This window comes from Chelonia mydas, chromosome 6, assembly GCF_015237465.2.
Source record: "Chelonia mydas isolate rCheMyd1 chromosome 6, rCheMyd1.pri.v2, whole genome shotgun sequence".
NCBI lineage: Eukaryota > Metazoa > Chordata > Testudines > Cheloniidae > Chelonia > Chelonia mydas.
Window position 1 is genome coordinate 34,859,397 of NC_051246.2, and position 19,790 is coordinate 34,879,186.

Sequence of the window (19,790 nt, forward strand, 5' to 3'; positions counted from 1 at the left end):
GTAAATCACAGTCCAATGGCTGGATGCTGAAGCCAGGTAAATTCAGACTGGCAATAAGGTGTACTTTTTAACAGTGAGAGTACCTTACCATAGAAATAATTTACCAAGGGTCATGGCGGATTCTCCATCACTGTTTAAATTGAATCTTTTTTCCTAAAAGATCTGCTCTAGGAATTATTTTGGGGAAGTTCTATGGCTTATGTTATACAGGAAGTCAAACTAGATCGGGGGTCTCAAACATGCAGCCCTCGGGCCAATGTAGTAGTGGCCCTTGTGGCCATTTGAGTTTGAGACCCCTGGACTAGATGATCACAATGGTCCCTTCTGGCCTTAGGATCTATGGAAAAGTGAATCTTGACTTGTGATGTACTTCAGCATTTCATTGGAGTTTAAATTTAGGATGCACGTGTTTGCAATATAAAGACTAAACTTAAGAACATCAAACTAAATGCAGTGGAAAGACCCCCGTGCACTTCAGTGGGCATTGGATAAATCCTATGGATTTTTTTATAACACTGCTCCAGCATAAAGTGTGGTTTTATCATCATGCCAGTCCTCTTTCTAGCTGAAAGGACCAATATAATACCGCAATTTGTTTCTGCCTTCATGCATTGCTGTATTCTTTTCACAGAGGGGGCTAGCCTGTGCATTAAGAGAGCCCATGGACAGTATATCTGATACCATATAATCTGGATTTTCTGTGTGTTTTTGGCAAGTGGAGAGTACTACAACTCATTTTTGTGTCTGAAGTAGTATCCTTGGTGCAACTAATGGCCCTGCTGTCCAAAATGATCATTACAAAGACTGCAAAGGAGGATATTAAAACAACAAAATAGAGACCAGCTGGAAAGTTACATTATCAAAGAAGACAAGCTTCATTTTTTGTTAAAGCACCTACAGCTGTTCCAAACTCTTCTTTGTTCGCATAACCGAGTGGTGACGTGCCCAGTGTGAGGGAGAGACTGCATCTCCCCCACTTTCAGAAATAAACTAACATCTGAAGTGTAATGTTGATTTCACTGAAAAGCCAGAACACACTTCAGAGGTTTGTTTGCCTGGATTCTCATCATGATTCTTTGTGCCACCTGAAAATGTTTAGCATTTAGGATGTGAGGGAGGTGCAAGTAAGGTGAATTGGAGAAATGTTCATTCACTTGGTTTAAAACAAGACACCGGGGTTTTTGTTTTGTGTTGTTTTTAAATCGGTCAATGGAAAGTGCTCCATTGGGGTGGGGAAGGAGGAAGGTATCTGTGGGTAGGGCAAAGTCCAGGTTTCTCTGCTTTGCTACTCTGAAGAAAGGGATATTGTCGTTTTATGGTCATCCAAAGTGTTCTGTATTCTAAATAACGAAATTAGTTAAGTGAATTGTATTGCTTGACTGCTTTAAAAATTGTATAATTGAACAAAATCTTCTGGGTGTTCCTTATTTAGAACTAATTAGACTACCTTGACCTGCACTGAAATTAAACTGAGCATGTGTGGTGGGAATTGTGTATTTTTATTACATCTTTTGTCCCAAGGGACAGTCTTCGGATGGCATCCTTCTATAAACTTTAATTTTACTGCATATATTGCTTCACGATCCAAGTGTCTCATTTATCTGCTAGTCAGACTACTACTTGAAGGTAATCTGGACACAATTATTCACTTTTCTAGAAACGGGAGGAAAAACCCACACAGAGAATCCTCAGCCATTCCTATGAGTAATGTGCTTCTACTTTCACTCATCATTCCTCTTTGCAGTTTGACACTGTAAAGCTAGGAGCATAAAAATTAAAGATGATGTGAGTGATGCTGTATAAAATGAAATTAAATATAAAATGAAAGATAACCACTGTTACTAAGTTGCAATACATCTTGTACAAAGTGTCATGTAAGGTATCATGGAAAAATTGACTGCTAAGTATTATTTAAACTGTTTAAATCCATGTATCATCTTTGTATATGAAGTTATGAATATTTGTTATGTTTGTATCTTAAACATGCTATTTTCTTGGGTGACACCCCAAGACGGATTTGCATCTAGACTAGCCAGCCTGTTCGATGGCCCATTAAGGACAATCCACTCACCCTGGAGATGTTTCAGAGAACTCTGAGGCAGTGGCTGCCCCATGATTCAGCAAGGCATGTAAGGGCAAGTGATAAGGACATGTGATCTAAGATTCCATATACCACCAGTAACTTTCCATGCACTTGGGCTGAAAGTATAAAAGGAGACTGTGACATCACTTCTTTGTCTTCATTCCTCCTCCATATTTCTGGACATGATTTCTAACAAAGAAGAGCTTTGAACAATGGACTGATGACCCCCAATCTAATGAGTGAACCGGAGAGACTTATTACAAGCTAGCAGATTTAACATCACAGCTATTATCCTGACTTGCAAACTCTGAAATTAATTGAATATGATTCCTTTAACCAATTAATAACTCTTGCCTATAAGTGTGGTATTTGGTAAGATCTAAAGTATATATATTGAGGGAGTGGCTGATCTTTTGGAATCAGAAGAACCTTATGTCTGATGAATCTGGTTTTCAGTAACCTCTCATCATAAAGACCATATGTGTGGGCAGGGATAGGGGCTGGACTGGCTAAGGGGACTGTGTTTTGGCTTCTTATTAATCAGTGTGGTGAAACAGGAGCTCACTTTTTTTTTTTACTGGCTTGGTGAACTCAAACGTTAGAATAACCACCAGTTCTGGAGTTTGACTGTCCTGGTTTTTATCAGTCTGTCCTGAATTTGGCACTCTCAGCTGTGACCCACACCAGGCACTGTCACAGTGTGGTTGGGATTTTTTCCTGTTATCCTCTCAAACATCCCAGATAATGCTGATGTGACAAATGTGTAAAAACTTTAAAAAAATAAGATTAAAACAAATTAGGACTATTACCTGGGTTGATGACAAACATTAGGGGATGTGCCAGGGATAAACCATCTTCTCTAATTCACCTATAAAGGTTAGAGAATTAAAAGGTTAATACTTTATTTATGGTGAGTCTTTTCAAACATGTCACATGTACATATCCTCAGATTAATCCTATAAAAAGTTGGCCCAAGTTTTAGTTGAAAAACAAGTTCCTTTTTTTAAGAAGAAAAACTGAAAGCATTGTTTGTTCTTAAAAAAGGGTCACATTTTTGTCTTGTTTTGAACACGTGTAATGATCTGAGGACACTAATTCAGCCCAAATGAATGTACGTTCACAGTTGCACACGAAAAGTTGCAAGTGTAGATAAAGCCTGAGTGAGCCATACTGCAAGTTTTGAAATAACTAGACTTCCGGGAACTGGAACTACAAGTTAGGATCCTATGATGCTCAACTTGGCCATTTACCTTTTTGTGGTGGATAAAACTGAGGTCCCATCTTCTCTTCATAGAAGTTGGACTCCACAGTGATGGATGAGAGTGTAGGAGGACTTGAATGATGTGCCCCCTCCCTACACTGTGCTGCAGCATGCTGTTCATTGCATATCTACTTCGATGCTGCTTTCGACCTAAGAGATGGCTGCATTTCAGGGATGAAGTGGGTTCTTTATGTATAGGGAGTGAAATGAATTGCCCCTTTGAAGTCAATAGGAGATTTACCTGCAGTCCTTAGAGTGCTTTGAGATCCGACAGAATGAAGGAGTAAGTTGTTGTTATGGCGAAGTGACTAGTGGAAAAATGATCTCCAAACTATTTTTATTTGGAATTTACTAGCACAAATACTCAAAACCCTCACTTTTAGCTTAAGTATTTATCCAAAGTGAATTTACACTGTGTCTGGGATTTGTGAGTACACTGGGGTGGCTTTCTTCTTGGTTTTGTGCAGATTGGTGCATTTTATTTATTTATTTTTGTTTTTAGTATGTTTTGTATTTGTAATATACGGTACATATGTCTAAAGCTTTCGACAGGCACTTCTTAATGTTTTGTATTAATCTAAATTAAATACAGCAATCTGTAGAATTTGCATTCCCTGTAGTGGTTAGTTACATAAAACTTCCAATCAATGAACAGAAACAGTACCACCTGGTTTATCTTACTCAACACAAATTGCAAATATTTGTAATGAACATTTCACAAATGATTTGCCAGACCAAGAGTGAAACCCTGTGCCTACTGAAGTCAATAGCAAAACTCCCACTGATTCCTAGAATTTCCCTCTCAAAATTCTCAAGTGACTGAAAGAAATTTTAAATACTGAATACATTTTAGAATTTTGAGAGCTCTACAGTACAACTCATGAACAAAGAAAAGGCAAAATTCTTTGAAGAAATAAATTTTGAATTTTTTCCTCTTATTTTTATGAGTTTGTGAATAATACATCAAAAAAGAACAAAGATAAGTGTTTTGATGAATAGTTTGTAGTTGTCTAACAAAGATCCACACCTTGTCACTACCTTTCACTTTTCAAGATGAATACACAGAAGGATAATAATTTAGTTTTGCAAGACTAAGTCAACTTAACTGCAAATTACTGGATAATATTTATTTAGGACAGCTCTTTGCATACTGTTAATTTACATGCTCTACTGCTTATGGATTTGCTCTTTGTAAAAGCAGACTCATTAAAACAGTAACTGAAGATTTTGTGTGATTCATTGCAACATGATTTTGTATGAGCAGTTTGATGCATCCGATGAAGTGAGCTGTAGCTCACGAAAGCTTATGCTCAAATAAATCGGTTAGTCTCTAAGCTGCCACAAGTACTCCTTTTCTTTTTGTGAATACAGACTAACACAGCTGCTACTCTGAAACTTGAGTATCAGAGTAATTATAGCTGTTAAAAGCCACAAGACAATTTGAAGTAGTTTTACTTTGAATTATATGAAAGCTCTTGCTCGTTTGTCATTCAAATGAACTTTGCTAATAAAATTTTCTAAGCATATAAATATTAAATGTCACTGGCACAAAATCAAGACAATGACATTCAAGAAAATAAACTTACATGATAAATTTTTGGAGCAAACAACTCATGATGCAAAACCTAGACATTTTAAGGAAAGTACCGCATGGCAGATCCGAATAAAAAAGTGTGTTCTGGGCAAATTGTATTTCCTAGATAATAGACTATGACCTTTGAAAACAAAATGTGCACCTTGATATTATCATATTGATGGTTGCACTATAAATAGGTAGGTGGGTAGATACATTAAGCTGCATGCCTTTTTTCAAGCATGGCTCAGTTTAACAATACACACACAGGAAAACTCAAATACCTGCATCAGTTAAACAATCACAGTAACTTCTAGGAAAAAATCCTTTTTTTTTTTTTTTTCCAATGCCTTTTGATTCTGCATTTGCATCAGCTTATTACAAAAGGCTTTTTGTCCATCACAATCATTTTAGGGAAAGAAAACTTCCAAACCTCTGGGTAACTTGGTGTTAAGTCATTTTAAATGTAATATGTTACACAGTTCTAGTGTTTATCAAGAGTTAATTTTAAATGTTAAAATGATGCCCACGGTACTCTCAGATCTGCTTCTAGCAACCCAGCTAATATTTGAATATACAGGTTTCAGAGTAACAGCCCTGTTAGTCTGTATTCGCAAAAAGAAAAGGAGTACTTGTGGCACCTTAGAGACTAACCAATTTATTTGAGCATAAGCTTTCGTGAGCTACAGCTCACTTCATCGGATGCATACTGTGGTATTTGTGCTGGAAATGGCCCACTTTGATTATCATACACATTGTAAGGAGAGTGATCACTTTAGATAAGCTATTACCAGCAGGAGAGTGGGGTGGGGGAAGAGAAAACCTTTTGTAGTGGTAAACACCCATTTTTTCATGGTTTGTGTGTATAAAAACGTCTTCTGTACTTTCCACAGTATGCATCCGATGAAGTGAGCTGTAGCTCACGAAAGCTTATGCTCAAATAAATCGGTTAGTCTCTAAGGTGCCACAAGTCCTCCTTTTCTATTTGAATATAGTAATTTCTGTCTGGCTGTGGCTGAAAGCACGTAGTAGCTCTATTGCCTTCAGTGGGTCTGAGATTTACAACTATATAACTGCAGAATGTCATGCCCACCTTCTCGTACAAATTTCCAATGTTTGTGCCTAGAGCACCATTAAGTGTGCGCTAATGCAATGTTGTCATAATCAAAATCTGGCATCAATTAATGCATAATTGTAATCTGATACTAAAAGCCCCTTTACCATTTGAGTTCAAGGAGTGATTTCACTGCCATGATTCTCTCTGTGGCCAGCTAGTGGCTGACAATGAACTCACACTAAGATATTTGTATTATTCATGTCTGATGTGTTTTTATGATACATGATAGAATCATAGGACTGGAGGGCACCTTGAGAGGTCATCTAGTCCAGTCCCCTGCACTCATGGCAGGACTAAGTATTATCTGGACCATCCCTGACAGGTGTTTGTCTAACTCGCTCTTTAAAATCTCCAGTGACGGAGATTCCACAACCTCCATAGGCAATTTGTTCCACTGCTAACTACCCTGACAGTTAAGAAGTTTTTCCTAATGTCCAACCTAAACTGCCCTTGCTGCAATTTAAGCCCACTGCTTTTTGTCCTATCAGAGGTTAAGGAGAGCAGTTTTTCTCCCTCCTCCTCCTAACAGCCTTTTATGTACTTGAAAACTGCTATTAGCTGGTCTGAGTTGGAAGCAGTGTATTTTTTCTATTCATTGGTTGTATTTTGTGGAAAGGCTTTGAGGAGGGAGCTCCTGCCTTGAGCAACCAGCACTAGGAGATGGGCCTTGCTGAGGATCCGGTTCAATTCCTCATACAATGGACATTCAAGGCAAGTTGTAGTGGCCCTTTGTTTTGGGGCATATTAGTTTCAAGTCTTAACTTTTGAGATCATTCAGCTCATAGCTTCTGAGACAAATTTTGCATAACTAGTGAGCTCTTGAGGCATCTTCTAGGATGATATAGGGAATCTGTCTATATACAGCTTATGAATTCTGTTTGATATTAGGGCTGTTCATGTGCATCAGTGACAGACTGCAGACTCCATTTTGAATGTGGAGTTTGTTTGCGTTCTCCACTGTCCTCTTACCTCCATGATGAGCTGGAATTCTAAGGAGTACCAGCACAAGGCAACAGTCAGTAACTTCAGTGATCTCTCATTGAAATGGAACTACCCTAAACAATAGGCTGGCTCCTACCCAGAAGATCCAGTCATCCCAGGTTGGCTGGTAACTAACCCAACAGATCTCCTGGTAAGGGCTTTTGATCGCCGGCTGCTGCTGCTTGGGAAGTCACCTGACAAAGAGTTCTGGTGATTATAAGAGTCTCTCAGCAGCTATTTGAAAAAGAGAGAGATTCAGATTCCATGCTGTGGATGAGAAGCCATGTCTGCAGGAGGGCTGGATGGAGAGGAAATATCCAGGACTCCTTAGATGACTCTTGCCTAGACTCAAAGAATCCTCCAGAATGGTGAGGAAACTAAGGCATATAAGTGTGTTTTATTATTTTGCCTAGATCTGTGTATCTGTTGTGCTAAACAAACGGTAAATTGTGTTTAACTACTATGCAAAGTCTGTCTTTCACTATTGCATACCCCTGAAGAGGTAAACTGTAAACCAGAAGGTGTGCACCTTTGGTGAGAGTCTGGGGAACATGCAACAGCTGCTAGGGAAGCTTGGAAGACAGCACTGGTTCAGAGTCTAGGTAATTGTACTGGGGGATGTCAGACACAAGGTCTGCACCTGGAGTGCATCCCTAGAGGCCCAAGCTAGGAACAGTGGCTAAAATCTGTCCAGCCCCAGCAAGTTAAGGTCACAGGGGATTCAGCATTTGTATCCCCTCACAGCAGCCTTAGTGTTCTGTAGGAGGAACTTGACTAGACCTATGAAACCTTTCCAGCTTGTATTGTCCATGATCTTTACCTCACAGAGCGAGGAAGGTACGTAGTTCCAGGACAGAGGAGTAGCATGACAAGGCACTAAAATCAATAGGGCTTGAAACAGCTTTGTTGCCAGAAGAAACTCCTTGCTCTGAAAGCTAGGGCTAGGGAGAGGGGCATTGTTGGCACATGACGGCATATATCACATTAGTAGATGTGCAAGTGAACAAGCCTCTTTTGGTGTGGCTGATGTGATTAGGTCCTATGATGGTGTCCCTTGAATAGATATGTGGACAGAGTTGGCAACGGGCTTTGTTGCAAAGATAGGTTCCTGGGTTAGTGGTTTTGTGTAGTTGCTGGTGAGTATTTGTTTCAGCTTAGGGGACTGCCTGTAAGTGAGGATTGGCCTCTCTCCCAAGATTTGTGAGCGTGAGGGATCATCCTTCAGGATAGGTTGTAAATCCTTGATGATGTGCTGGAGAGGTTTAAGTTGGGGGCTGAAGGTGACTGCTAGTGGCATTCTGTTACTTTCTTTGTTGGGCCTGTCCTGGAGTAGGTGATGACTGGGTATTCTTCTGGGTCTGTCAATTGTTTCTTCCCTTCAGAAGTCACCTTGGACAGGCCCACCAAAGAAAGTAACAAAATGCCACTAGCCCTCACCTTCAGCCCCAAACTTAAACCTCTCCTTTGTACATTGGCCAAACTGGACAGTCTCTATGCAAAAGAATAAATAGACACAAATTAGACATCAAGAATTATAACATTCAGAAACCAGTTGGAGAACACTTCAACCTCCCTGGTCACTCAGTTTCAGACCTAAAAGTCTCAATTCTCCAACAAAAAAAAAAAAACTTCAAAAACAGACTAACGAGACACTGCAGAATTGGAATTAATTTGCAAACTGGACACCATTAAATTAGGCTTGAATAAAGACTGGGAGTGGATGGGTCATTACACAAAGTAAAAACTATTTTTCTATGGTAATTTTTTCCTCCCCCACTTTACTACTCATACCTTCTTGTCAACTGTTTGAAATGGGCCATCCTATTATCACTACAAAAGGGTTTTTTCCTCCTGATAATAGCCCACCTTAATTAATTGGTCTCGTTAGTTGGTATGGCAACACCCATTTTCTCATGTTCTCTGTGTGTGTGTATATATATATATATATATATATATATCTTCCTACTGTATTTTCCACTGCATGCATCCAATAAAGTGGGTTTTAGCCCACGAAAGCTTATGCTCAAATAAATTTTAGTCTCTAAGGTGCCACAAGTACTCCTTGTTTTTTTATCTATACTTAACAGACTTTCCTGTGAAACTTCTAACTAGTGTAGGGGTAATGGCCTCTGCTATGACTAAGCAAAGCAGGCATGGACATGTGACTTGCCCATATGGCTCCAAAGTCCATCTTGTTACCTGTATTTTCTACAAACTGGACTGAAGGCTTTGTTTGAAACAATGGGTTTCCCTTCCTATGGCAGAAGCTATAAAAGGCCCTGGAAACATCTCCATGTTGTCTCTTTCCTGCTCTAACCTCTGGACGATGGGAGCATTCTAACCACAGGACTGAGGACCTTGCAATGATTTGGAAGCAACCAGAGACTTGACTTAAGACAGCAATTTATTCCACCACTGCTACAAGCTTGATCCAAGAACCTTGAAATTATTGTATGTATTTGATTCTTTTAACCAATTTTAGCTTTCACCTTTTTTTTTTTTTAAATAAACCTTTAGATATTAGAGACTAAAAGATTGGCAAAAGCATGACTATTAGGTAAGATCTGAGTTATATATTGATCTGGGTATGTGGCTGGTTGTTTGGGAGCAGAAGAACCTTTGGTTGATGAAATTGGTTTTAAGTAACCACTCATCATTTATCTAGTGTCTGGGTGTTGAATCCAGGACTGGAATACTTAAGGAGGCTGTATTTCTGACTTCTTGTTAGCCAGTGTGGTGAGACAGAAGTTTACTTTTGTTGCTGGCTTGGTATATCTTATGGAAGAATAACCACCAGTTTTGAGGTGTCTGCCCTATTTTTCAGCAGCTTGGTCTGAATTTAGTATTCTCAGTTATGACACACTGAGACACAGTGACAGGGGCCCAATCCTTTACATACTGGAGTTAACAGGAGCTTTGCCATTGACATCAAAGGAGGAAGGACTGTGTGTGCGCGCATATTTTTCACACTCTGGTATGTCTTAATTAGGGAGACGAATAATATTATACATCTATATTTCTAGGGTACACAAAATAAGTTCAAGTGTGAGTTCACTTTTTTTTTTATAAGAAACTTTGTTTTACTCAGTTTTTTTCATTTTTGTGGGAATGACAGAACTGAGGTGGAGGAAAAGATCTGAAAGCTACAGGACTGAAAGAAAAAGTAAATCATGAAAAAAACCCTGTCTTGCACAGAATGTCTCTGGAGCATATGGGCTAGGGTGTCATTCAGGGTGCAGCATGCTCTTCCTCCTCCACACACCCAAGGCATCCTGGCTTTGCTCTGCTGTGTGGTGCAGGGAGGAGGGATGCATACCCGCCACTAACCCTGCTGTCAGCTAGTGATGCAATCACCGATGCAGCAGTTGCATTCACGAGGCCTGAATTTGCGCTTATGAAATTAGTTTCAGAGTAGCAGCCATGTTAGTCCGTATTCACAAAAAGAAAAGGAGTACTTATGGCACCTTAGAGACTAACCAATTTATTTGAGCATAAGCTTTTGTGAGCTACAGCTCACTTCATCGGATGCATTCAGTGGAAAATACAGTGGGGAGATTTACATACATAGAGAGCATGAAACAATAGGTGTTACCTACACATTGTAACAAGAGTGATCACTTAAGGTGAGCTATTACCAGTGGGGGGGCGGGGGGAACCTTTTGTAGTGATAATCAAGGTGGGCCATTTCCAGCAGTTGACAAGAACATTTGAGGAACAGTGGGGGGGTGGGAATAAACATGGGGAAATAGTTTTACATTGTGTAATGACCCATCCACTCCCAATCTCTATTCAAGCCTAAGTTAATTGTATCCAGTTTGCAAATTAATTCCATTTCAGCAGTCTCTTGTTGGAGTCTTTGAAGTTTTTTTGTTGAAGAATTGCAACTTTTAGGTCTGTAATCGAGTGACCAAAGAGATTGAAGTGTTCTCCAACTGGTTTTTGAATGTTATAATTCTAGACGTCTGATTTGTGTCCATTTATTCTTCTACGTAGAGACTGTCCAGTTTGACCAATGTACATGGCAGAGGGGCATTGCTGGTACATGATGGCATATATCACATTGGTAGATGTGCAGGTAAACTAGCCTCTGATAGTGTGGCTGATGTGATTCGGCCCTATGATGGTGTCCCCTGAATATGTGGGCACAGTTGGCAACGGGCTTTGTTGCAAGGATAGGTTCCTGGGTTAGTGGTTCTGTTGTGTGGTGTGTGGTTGCTGGTGAGTATTTGCTTCAGGTTGGGGGGCTGTCTGTAAGCAAGGACTGGCCTGTCTCCCAAGATCTGTGAGAGTGATGGGTCGTCCTTCAGGATAGGTTGTAGATCCTTGATGATGCGTTGGAGAGGTTTTAGTTGGGGGCTGAAGGTGATGGCTAGTGGCGTTCTGTTATTTTCTTTGTTGGGCCTGTCCTGTAGTAGGTGATTTCTGGGTAGTCTTCTGCCTCTGTCAATCTGTTTCTTCACTTCCGCAGGTGGGTATTGTAGTTGTACGAATGCTTGATAGAGATCTTGTAGGTGTTTGTCTCTGTCTGAGGGGTTGGAGCAAATGCTGTTGTATCGTAGAGCTTGGCTGTAGACAATGGATCGTGTGGTGTGGTCTGGATGAAAGCTGGAGGCATGTAGGTAGGAATAGCGGTCAGTAGGTTTCCAGTATAGGGTGGTGTTTATGTGATCATCGCTTATTAGCGCCATAGTGTCCAGGAAGTAGATCTCTTGTGTACTGGTCCAGGCTGAGGTTGATGGTGGGATGGAAATTGTTGAAATCATGGTGGAATTCCTCAAGGGCTTCTTTTCCATGGGTCCAGATGATGAAGATGTCATCAATGTAGCGCAAGTAGGGGCATTAGGGGACGAGAGCTGAGGAAGCATTGTTCTAAGTCAGACATAAAAATGTTGGCATACTGTGGGGCCACATGGGTACCCATAGCAGTGCCGCTGATTTGAAGGATACATTGTCCCCAGATGTGAAATAGTTATGGGTGAGGACAAAGTCACAAAGTTCAGCCACCAGGTTTGCCGTGACATTATCGGGGATACTGTTCCTGATGGCTTTTAGTCCATCTTTGTGTGGAATGTTGGTGTAGAGGGCTTCTACATCCATAGTGGCCAGGATGGTGTTTTCAGAAGATCACCAATGGATTGTAGTTTCCAACGAGAGACTGCTGAATTGGAATTAATTTGCAAACTGGATACAATTAACTTAGGCTTGAATAGAGACTGGGAGTGGATGGGTCATTACACAATGTAAAACTATTTCCCCATGTTTATTCCCCCTCCCCCCCCCCCCCCCCCCCGTTCCTCAGACGTTCTTGTCAACTGCTGGAAATGGCCCACCTTGATTATCACTACAAAAGGTTCCCCCTCCGCCCCCCTGCTGGTAATAGCTCACCTTAAGTGATCACTCTTGTTACAGTGTGTACAGTAACACCTATTGTTTCATGCTCTCTATGTATGTGAATCTCTCCACTGTATTTTCCACTGAATGCATCCGATGAAGTGAGTTGTAGCTCACGAAAGCTTATGCTCAAATAAATTGGTTAGTCTAAGGTGCCACAAGTCCTCCTTTTCTTTTTATGAAATTAGTGCTCATTTTTGCCAGGGATTTTAGTAGGAGTACAGTTGAGCCAAAAAATGGGCTGGTCCTTACACTAGGTGTAGGGTGGGAAAGCTCTTTGCCCACATCCTCCCCAATCTGCAGGGCACAGCTGTGCAGTACCAGCCGCAACTTAGCCCTCTGTGTTTTAGAAAACCAGGCTTGTTATGCAACCATCCCAAATAAAAACAGGGAATCCTTTTTCAGGTACTGTAAGTAACTGTACTTAAGTCTGGACAAATTCAGTACTGTGGCCTAAATTTTCAAAGGAGCTGCTGGTGCTCAGCTCTCACCTTTGGGGCCAGACTTTCAGAAGTGCTCAGCTCCTATTGACAGTGGTGGCCAAACTTTCAAATGAATTCTGCAATCTTTTGAAAATCTGTCCACTTTATTTAACTGCCTAAATAGGAGCTGAGCAAACCAGAAATTCTGCCGCCAGCTGCAGCTGGGGAAATTCTGGGCATTGGAGATAGATATGTAGTATTTAACATGAATGAGTGGTGGCAACAAGCATGTTTCAATTTACTTACATACACTTTGGATGACATTATTTATCTTCAGATCTACTCAATATTCTTATTTGTGGTCAATGGTCTTCACAAAGTGGTACTCCTTCCACCCCCCTTTTATTTAACAAAAATGACACCTTTTTTAGGTTTGTGCAGAAATTAGGATTCAGGTTGCAAGGTTTGTGTGACCTTGTTTTTGAGTTTTGCTCAGCGTGGGTTTGCAATCTTAGTTTCTTTGACTTTTGGATTGAAACTAATGCAAAAACTGAAAGTGGAGGAAAAACTGCCAGGTTTCCCCTGATCTTGATGAAATACCGGAGAATGATCCAGGTTTGCAAACCCAGGTGAGCTTTTTCAATGATCTAAAGCTGTCTTTGTAGTTTAGAATGAATCTTGTAGAGATTCAGATTCACTTGAGAACATTTTGCAGCACTCTAAGTATTATGAAACTCATCTCTTTAAACTGGATTTTAACCCAATTTTACAACTCCCTTTTGAAAGACTAATACATGCTTTGGAGCCTCCTCAGAATTTTAGCTTACTGGGACCTACCTGCTTACGTGTGTGTTTGTCTCTCAGTAGACATCCTCACAAAGCACAGATCTAATCAGAAAAAATCACTTTTGAAAACCACATTGCATTTACATTTGCAAATTTCTTTATCTCCAGAGCTAGCATGTCATAAAACCCAGACTTTGTAAATACTGTGTAATACATATTCCTTACATAGGGACATGCACAACCCCTCAAGGGCCAGCTCCAGCAAGGTGTTGTAACTAACGTCCTTGGTATGGGGTATCATGAGGGCATGGAACTGAGCACAGAGTTTCAGTAAATGTGGTGAATGCCTCTTAAGTTGTCAATTGAGACATTCAGCACATAGCAGTGAAGTTAATAATAATAATGATGCTCTCCCTTTGCATCCCTCTTAAGTTTCCTCTTATCACATGCTCACTCTTCAGAGTGCAATGGGTTAAAGACAAAAAGTGAGATACTTAGACACATGAAACCATTTGGTTGTGCCTGTAGTGAAGCGAAGGCTCATTGGTGCAGCACCTCCTGCTGGTCATCTTGGGAATTAGCTCTTTTCCAGCATAGGGAGCACCCTCTGCAGGCCGGTGTCTCGCCTGCCGCTGGCCCTGTGTCCCTCCCAGACCCCAGTGCCCTTTACCTTAGGGTTCTGCCCCAGCAGTACCCCCTCGCTCTGGGTCTCCCCTCCCAGGGAAGACCCCAACCCTCTAAACCCACCTTGCCTTAGCGGCTACTGCCAGTCATCATCTAGCCCCACTCTCTGGGGCAAACTACAGTCTGTCATGGCCACTCATCATTGGCAAGGAGGTTGAACCAGCTACCTCTGCAACCCCAGTACCTGTTTTGGGCTTGTAACAAGGCTTGCAGCCTGGGGAGTTGCCAGGTTGGAGCTCCCCAGCCCTGCTCCACTTCAGGTATCCTTTTCTCCCAGGCAGCTAGGTCCTTCTCCCTCCAAAGCTGGAGAGAGACTAACCCAGTTTCTCCCTTAGCCCTTATAACAGGGCCAGCTGTGGCCTGATGGGGGCGTGGCCCCAGCTGCGGCTGCTTCCCCAATCAGCAGAGCCTTTTTTCTAGAAGCGAGGGGGGGAGGGGTGTAACTGCCCCACTACAGTGCCCTCTTTAAGAAAGTCCTACCCTGTAGCTGGAAATCCTCATGATATGTATTTTTATTACTTGTAGTAATTCTTCCTTCCCCGGCCTGTAGAAAACCATGCTCCATCAAAGAAAATACTTCCGAAAGCATTATTAGGACCCAAGCATACCTAGGTAAAGACCCCGACAGAAGCAGAAATAGCATGGTTCTGCTGCACAAGAAATGACAAAGTGCTGAGAGGCTGCACAGGGGCCCTTTGCACCTTGTGTGTACACCACGGAGCACTATCTCCATTTTGGGGCTGGTTTCAGGCAAGGCAGGGATTTGGCTGGTGGTAGCCTGGCTAAATACCCTGCTTTGTAGAAGAGGGGCACAGCAGGTCTGGCTGTCACTGGACCCCTTGGATTGCAGTAGCAGCCTATGGGAGAGGAATGGATTCTATCTTCCCTAATCTTGCATGGGCACTCAGCGTAAAGCCCCAACTGAAACTGGGACCCCATTGTGCTAGGCACTACACAGATGGAGGAAGAGGCAGTCCTGCCTCAAATAAATTGAAATCTAAATAGACAAGATGGAAGAAGGATCATACAAGAGAGGTGAAGTGATTTGACCATGGTCACTCATTAGACCAGTTGCTGAGCTAGGACTAGACTCCAGGTCTTCTGATCCTCAATCAGGTGCTCTTTGCGCTGGCTTATGAGGTCTCTCTTATAAGTTCAGCCAAAGATTTTCCAAATGCTTTATGTCAATGTTAAAGAGAATGCAGTACCTACAGTAGGAACACAGACATACAAGGGGAATAGTAGTGCATGTAACGGGATGAATAAAGAGTAACATGTTCCAACTAGATCTTGTCTTTTTCAGCATCAAGTCTAGAGGAAAGGCTCTTGCATAACAAATTCAATAAAGCAATTATGTATACAACAAATACAAGCCTGCTCCTGAATACTTCTATTATACTCTTCAAGTAATATACATAAGTCTTCTAGCTGGTTCCTTTATATAATCCCACATAAAGGGCATTGTATTATTACTTCCTATCATTCTTTGATTCCCAATGAGTTGCAATGAAATTAGTTTATCCAGTATAATTTAGTACACAGCAAACATTTTGCTGGGTTTTTTTCTCCGTAGGAAGATGAGGCCCCTCAGAATATACCTTATGGCTGCACAGATTTACCATCTAGTCCTATACCATACTAGTATATCGAGGTACCACTGTGTAGTCAAAACATTCCAGGAATTATTAAAGAATGACTTGTCTTTGTTTTAGATTAATAAGTAACTCCAGAGCCCTAATAACTGATGTACTAGAAAGCATTGTCTGAACTGCCATGTGGCCATTGATTTAGTATCCAATCAACTGCCTTATTTTCTGATTTCTTCACCTCTCCTATTTCTCCATTACTCTTTCTGCTCTTCTTCCCTCCCACCTCTTCCTTTTTATCTTGTGCCCTTGTGAGAAGACACCTCCTTTGCCTCGTGGGCCTCAGCGTTTCTCCCTCTGGTGCCAGGGGCCTGGAGTAAATCAGTCCCACTCTAAAGGTTTTCAATGCCTCACTCTGGTTTATTTTTCAATATTTTACAAAGGGGGTCCCAGGGTAGGCCCAAGTTGTACTCTTAAGCCAAACAAAAGAAATAAACTCATAACACAAAAAGTAAATGCTTTGCCGGGACCTGCCCCTCTCTGGGGTGTTGCATTATTATGCTGGCTTTGGGTTAACTGGATTGTTTCCCTTATAGGGAAGAGAGCAACCTTCCACCCAAGAGAAGTGTTTTCTCCCTGCTGCCACTAACATTACTGCAGTTTGTTTCTCATCCCTCCACCCTCTCTCCCTTACCAGAAGAGGGGCTTTTTAAAGGTCACTGGCAGCCCTTAATTGGACTTGGGTGTCTCTCGTTAGCCTGAGGTAACCTCTTTTCAGTTCATAGAGTAAAGGGCCTTCACCATTCTGGGGCTGATATATCTGTCTTCCACTGCTCTCTTACAGCTATCAGATCGGACTTTGTCACACTACTGAAACATAATCAGACAGACCACCCTCTCTCCTGATGCTTCAGGCTTGGTACTCTGGGTGGGGAGAAATGCACCTCATGTCTGATATGAATTTCAGAGCTGCTGCTGTGTTAGTAGAGATTAGCTCTAAACATGGGATGGAGCAGTATGAGTACACTGCTGATATGCAACTGTGTATGATATTTTTTGGTCTATGCAAATTCAACTGCCCTCGGGATGAATGCTTGGATATTACCAGTTGGATTCTCTCAGAGGTGCTTCATCCTCAACCCTAGGAAGATGCAGCTGTTATGGCATTGGGTAGAAGTCACCAAATGGATGCTTTTGCTTCCTTTGTTTCCCTTTTCATGGATGGGGACCTGTTTGAAATAAGCGAGCCAGGCCAAGGAACTTGGGGACAGATCCTCAGCTTGCGTAAATTGCCACAGCTCTGTTATCAATGTTGCGGTAAGAATTTACACCGGTTGAAGATCTGCCCAGTTGTCTCACTCACCCGGTCTTTTCCACTGACAGACATGTCAGGACATTTGGTATGAGGTTTTTACAGATTTGCAAACTAGACAAGACAAGCCATGTCTATGACACCTGCAACTGCAGTGGTTGACCACAGGACCTATTTATTGTAATTCATAAGAACATAAGAATGGCCATACTGCATCAGACTAATGGTCCATCTAGCCCAGTATTCTGTCTTCTGACAATAGCCAGCCCCAGATGCTTCAGAAGGCAATGGAGCAATTACCGAGTGATCCATACCCTGTTGTCCAGTTCCAGCATCTGGCAGTCAGAAGCTTAGGGAAACCCAGAGCATGGGGTTGCATCCCTGACCATCTTGGCCAATAGTCACTGATGGACCTATTCTCCATGAGCTTATCTAGTTCATTTTTGAATCCAGTTATACTTTTGGCCTTCACAACATCCCTGGCAACAAGTTCCACAGGTTAACTGTGCATTGTGTAAAGAAATACTTCCTTTTGTTTGTTTTAAACCTGCTCCCTATTAATTTCATTGAGGGACCCCTGGTTCTTGTGTTATGTGAAGGGGTAAATAACACTGTTTCTCCACACCATTCATGATGGTTTTATAGACATCTATTGTATGCCCCCTTACTCATTTCTTTTCCAAGGTGAGCAGTGCCAGTCATTTTGATCTCTCATCATTTGAAAGTTGTTCCATACCCTTAATCATTTTTGTTGTCCATCTCTGTACCTTTTCTAATTCTAATTCATCTTTTTGAAGATGGGGTGACTAGAACTGCACACATTATTCAAGGTGTAGGCATACCATGGATTTATTTAGTGGCATTATGATATTTGCTGTCTTATGATCTATCCCTTTCCAAATGTATCCCAACATTCTGTTAGCTTTTTTGGCTGCCACTGCACATCGAGCAGATGTCTGCAGAGAACTATCCACAATGATTCCCAGATCTCTTTTTTGAGTGGTAACAGCTAATTTAGACTTCATCATTTTATATGTATAGTTGGAATTATGTTTTCCAATGTGCATTACTTTGCATTTATCAACACTGAATTCTCTCTTAGCACAGCTGTTGCCAGTGCTTCTCCACTGCTTCTAGTATGTTCAGAAGATAGTTGTTTGCTCATTCATTTCAGCAGTTGTGCTCATCTTGCCTTTTTAAACTGACAGCTTGTCTTTAAGTTGTCCCGGTTGGTTTTTAAAGTCCTTAACAGTGCTGGTTATATTTAAGATTTTTTTTCTTGAGCCTTATGCTGAAAGATATTTGTACACAGAGAGCACCCAACTTAGAGATACCCCTTCACTACATTTTAGGATGATCAAATCTTTGCTCTGGTGGCCTTTTAGGATGTGGAATTCCCTTCCCTGTCTCAGGACATTTCTTTCTACCCTCCACCTCCTTTGGACACGTGTCTAACCTTTTCCCCCAAAAGGTGTTTTCACCATAACTTCTTGGTCCTGTCTTCATATTTTTCTTTTCCCCTCTTTTTGTGTGAATTCTCTATTTTGGAGTTAAGGGTGGCTGTCTGATGAGGCCTGGTCTACACTATAAATTTAGGTCGACGTAAGCCACCTTAAGTCATAAGAACATAAGAATGGCCATACTGGGTTAGAGCAAAGGTCCATCTAGCCCAGTATCCTGTCTTCCAACGGTGGCCAATGCCAGGTGCCCCAAAGGGAATGAACAGAACAGGTAATCTTCAAGTGATCCATCCCCTGTCGCCCATTCCCAGCTTCTGGCAAACAGAGGCTAAGGACCCCACCCCCTGGCTAATAACCACTGATGGACCTATCCTCCATGAATTTATCTAGTTCTTTTTTGAGCTTGAAGTCAAGTTAATATATGCATCTACACTATCAGCTCCCTTCCACCGACCTACATTGCCTGTCACATTAGAATCATAGAACTGTAGGGTTAGAAGGGACATCAAGAGATCATCAAGTTCAGCCCCCTGCACTGAGATAGGACCTTGTAAACCTAGACCATCGCTGAGAGGTGTTTGTCTAACCTGTTCTTAAAAATCTCCAATGACAGGGATTTCACAACCTCCCTTGGAAGCCTAAGTATTCTTATAGTTAGAATTTTTTCCCTAATATCCAACTTAAATCTCCCTTGCTGCAGATTAAGCCTGTTGCTCCTTATCCTATTGTCAGTGGACTTGGAGAATAATTGATCATTGTCTTCTTTATAACAGCCCTTAATGTGTTTGAAGATGTCCTCTTCAGTCTCCTTTTCTCAAGACTAACCATGGCCAGTTTTTTTAACCTTTCCTCGTACGTCAGCTTTTCTAAATCTTTTATCATTTGTGTTCTCCTCTAGACATCTTTCCTAATGTGTGGCACCCAGAATTGGACACAGTACTCCCGCTGAGGCTTCTCCAGTGCCAAGCAGAGTGGGACAATTGCTTCCCTTGTCTTACACAGACACTTCTGTTAATACACCCGAGAATTATATTAGCCTTTGTTGCAGCTGCATCACATTGTTGACTTATATTCAATTTGTTTATTGCTAGAACCCCCAGATCCTTTTCAACAGTACTACTGCCTAGCGGGTAT

At 41.5% G+C, this 19,790-nt stretch overlaps 1 protein-coding gene and 2 long non-coding RNA genes across 9 annotated transcripts in view; 2 read left to right on the forward strand and 1 right to left on the reverse strand.

The window, feature by feature from the left end:
• TUB (TUB bipartite transcription factor) overlaps nt 1-19,790 on the forward strand; it is a 250,240-nt gene that overhangs the window by 115,827 nt on the left and 114,623 nt on the right. The window lies entirely within an intron of this gene.
• On the reverse strand, nt 2,891-14,614 carry LOC122466189. Its single transcript, XR_006291522.1, has 3 exons — nt 14,483-14,614; nt 13,666-13,716; nt 2,891-2,951 (listed from the first exon to the last, which is right to left on the reverse strand). It is a non-coding gene; the product is annotated as an uncharacterized LOC122466189 (long non-coding RNA).
• On the forward strand, nt 8,081-11,495 carry LOC122466187. Its single transcript, XR_006291519.1, has 2 exons — nt 8,081-8,348; nt 11,431-11,495. It is a non-coding gene; the product is annotated as an uncharacterized LOC122466187 (long non-coding RNA).